Raw genomic sequence first — 3,975 nt, forward strand, 5'->3', positions numbered from 1 at the left:
GTGGCAAACAAGGCAACACAGAAGCAACAGTTGCAATTGGAAATGGTAGGGAAAACGAGACAACAGAGCAACAAAACTGAAAAGAACGAGAAAAACTTGGGGCAAGAAAAGCCAATATACAATATTCAAGGGGAGGATAGGAAGTGGCAAACGGAAGTCACCCCTGTGTTGCACAACGGCAATTGGCAATGGGCAAGGTGAAGGGCCAAGGGGAATGCGAGTGACGCAGTGTTGGCAAAACAAAAAAAAAACCTACATCCATTGCGTCCTGGCGCCAGGCGTTCCGGTCACGAGGGGAGGTAATCCAACCCCTGCCAACAACAGTCCATTCATTGTGACTGCAATTACAAGCGTAGAGATGGTAGATTGTCTTAGGAAAATTAAAGATAAAAAATTTATAGACCAGGGTTGAAAGCGCAGTTTTAAGTTAGAATGGGAAATTTCTCCAATTTTGTATGTGGTATATTTGAATGTACTCTATAAGAACTTAAACTGCCCCTAAATATGAAATATTTTTGACATAAGTTCATGTATTTGAAAATATTTAGTTTGTTTAATAACTTATAATTATGCAGGAGAGCAACCTGATCAAATGAAATGAGTTAAACCCACCTTGCATAAATTTGGTTAATGACTTTCACTAGCATTTCGTTTAAGAATTTTCCTCCCCAATCGCTGCCATCTCTAATCCCTGGGAGGTGGTTGGTCGGTCTGTGCGTCAAGTGTTGTGATTTCTTCTCTACAGGGGCCTGTCCTGTTCTGGCTGACGTTTTTATTAAATTCTGAAAATCCCCAGCAGCTGGGACTGGGCTTGGGCCTCCGTTTGGGCATTAAGTTCACAAATTTTTTAATAAACTGCCATCAAGTAATGAAACACAATGAAACTTCCCCAAAGTGAGGGGTTGGTTGTTCTTTTGCAATTACAATTACACGTTTTGCCCTTGCTTATGGTGAGAGATTGGGTTGGGTGGATGAGTGGGTTTGTGTATTACCTTGGTTTGGTGGTAGGTTGCTTGTGGCCACAGGCAGGTTGAGCAAATTCGATTTGGTGTATTAATTTTTGTTTGTGCAAAGTTTTTTGCACACAGTATGTAGATGTGTGTGTGTGTGTGTGTGTGTGTGCGATGTATAAATTTCACTTGGCTGCAAATAATTGTGACGTGAGCAAACTGCAAAAGTCACAAAGACAGATGACACTTCAATTGCCTGAGACCGGAGATGGAGACGGAATTGTCAGAGTTAGATCTGATGCTGGGGAGTAGTAGAGAGTCTACAAATGTTGTTCACCTTTTTTTACACGTTGTGAGTGGAGTAGAGTGGAGTGGAGCATCAACGTCAACAACTTTTTAACAAAGACGACATCCAATGCGCTCCTCTAGCACCAGACAATGGCTTACTACTTATTCATGCTGCAAAGTTGTGCACATCGCATCGAAGTGCCAGACATCGAGGACGAATGCGACAATGGGATCGGGATCGGAAACGGGAACGAGAACGAGAACGGGCAGAACAACTTGGCGGTGGAAAACTGGCTGGCAGAGGGTTTCCGCAGAAATCATCCTGAGACGATGTTGTTTGACATTTCGGCCTGAATTATTTATACGCTGCACTTCCTCGTCCTTTTTGCTAGCTATCTGAATATATATATACATTTTTTTCTGGACTTGTTTTCGTTTCCTTTTTTTATTTTGTTTTGTTGTGAGTTTTGCTCCATTCTTTTTTTTCGTTTTTCACTCTCTCCTGGGCATCGATGTGAAAATTGTTAACGGATTTTTTGCTTTTTTTTCCTTTGTTTAGTTTTTATTTCGAATTTCTCTCCCTCTAGTTCGCATTTTTCTTTTATTTAATCAACAGTAGACAGCGGTGATGTTTGCTCATGTGATACCTCATCCCAGCCTCCCCACACCCAAAATCCACAATGTATTCAGTGTTCCAGCAATTGTTGAGCACATAATCCCCATTGGCCGAAATGTAAAAGCTCCATAGCTTTCACATCCATATTATGCCATGGATTTGTTGCATTTACTCTATATATGCATTTGGTCATGACAATTTTTTTCGGGGTTTGAATCTGCGTTGGTGGAAAAAAGTGATTTGGGATTGTGTGAGCTGCTGGGTGAGCCATGACAGCCCGGGCCCAGTAAGTTGTCAGGTGGAAATACGTGTACTTAGTACCAAAGTGAAAATCAATTAAGTAAATTGCAAGAAAAACACTTAAATATATTTTGTAATTAACGACGCTGAATCTATTCCCGTTTTAAATGCTTACAATTTTACACGAACAAATGAATGCGATAGTGAGAATTAAGAAGAACGGATAAATTATTTTTTCTACATTTAAGATACTTATTATATCCAAACTAAATTGTCACTAAGACAATATACTTCTTGTTAGGTGTACAAAATACGGATGAATTTAATTTAATTAAAATTCAAAGCCGCTTGATTTTGGAAAAATTCTCAAGAAAAAAAAAAACACAAAAATCTCCTTTTATACAGCTGTGTTCACGAAAATAGCAGTGCAGTAGATGCTAACAAAGATTCAATTCAGATTTTCACATATTCCTTTTTATACATTCAGTTTTTTGACTTTGGTTTTGTAAAATGGTATATAGGCATAGGAAAACCGAAAAAAATCCGTTAATTTTACTAATTTTTGGGTTAAAATACAATATATTTGAGGTAGAACTTGACTGAATCATGAATCATATGTAATAAAATTGTTTTTTCTTCTTTATCCAACAAATATTTCAAGTTTCTAATTCTAACATAATTTGTTGAGATTTTCGATTATTAACAATTATATCTAAGGCTTTGCTCTTTTTAGATTTTATCTCAAAAGATAAAAAGGAAACTGCTTCTAATACTATACTACAAATAGTCATTCACGGTAGCATGTGATAAATTTTATTTTGTTTGATATATTTAACTAAAAATAAAGTAATAATTTTCTGCTTTTGAAAGTCGTATTATACGTATGTATATGGTACATATTTATCGTGATCTACGACCTACGATATCCTGAAGCAGTCCCACAATAATTGTTTCTGGACGAAATGCATTATTATTGTAAGCATATAAGAAATTTGAATTGTATTCCATATTTTTAGTGCAGTAAGATAATTATCGAATTGCAGTGTCATACAACCATGAAATTGTTATCGAGTTTGCTAGTATCGATATGTAATCGATATCGGGTAAAAGCTTAAGCAAAAGACAAATTGCAAATTTATTGAACAATAAATCAAATAGGCGTTATAATAATTAAGCATCACTTTGCAATCTCCTGGGTGTTAAAGATGTATAGATAATGAAATTGTGCTATCAAATTCGAAGCTTATTGCTGCTAAAATTAAAACAACTTAATATATATTGAATTATTTTTCAGGGAAAATATTAAAAAAAAAAACTAGAGACTTAATTATCTACATTAAACTTTTAGTGGTTTTTGTTCTTGTATTGCTAGCCGTATAGTCTAAAAATAGATAGCGATCTGAACTTGCGTTAAATGGGTGAGCCTTGGCACCAAAAAGTATTTGGACACGACACAAACAACATCCTCGATAGTATAGTGGTTAGTATCCCCGCCTGTCACGCGGGAGACCGGGGTTCAATTCCCCGTCGGGGAGAGAAGAGGTAGAAGATTTTTTTTTTTTTATTTTTTTAAAGGCAGCGGAAAAAGGTGAGCAGGTTGTCTATTTCAAAAACCATGAAGTTTTTTATATTATATACATATGTACATATGTATATCTTCAAGGCTTTACATGGTTGGGACTTGCAACAAATATTGTAAAGAATAGCATATGTAGAAGCAACAATAACGCTGGAAATTTTGTCGACATTTTGGTCCATTTGTCAGAAATACATATACCTACATTTGTGTTTTTTTTTTTGTTCCAATTTTTCTTAAACAATTAAGAAACAAAAATCAAGCAAAAATGGCCTGATCGCTACAGTGCAAGCTAAATGAATGTA

The 3,975-nt window shown here is 36.1% G+C and overlaps 1 non-coding gene across 1 annotated transcript; it reads left to right on the forward strand.

Annotated features, from left to right (window-relative positions):
* The first annotated feature begins 3,557 nt into the window (after positions 1 to 3,557).
* Positions 3,558 to 3,629, forward strand: Trnad-guc. Its single transcript has one exon. It is a non-coding gene; the product is annotated as a tRNA-Asp (tRNA).
* Positions 3,630 to 3,975: the final 346 nt, after the last annotated feature.

Source organism: Drosophila willistoni, assembly GCF_018902025.1.
Source record: "Drosophila willistoni isolate 14030-0811.24 chromosome 2R unlocalized genomic scaffold, UCI_dwil_1.1 Seg167, whole genome shotgun sequence".
Lineage (NCBI taxonomy): Eukaryota > Metazoa > Arthropoda > Insecta > Diptera > Drosophilidae > Drosophila > Drosophila willistoni.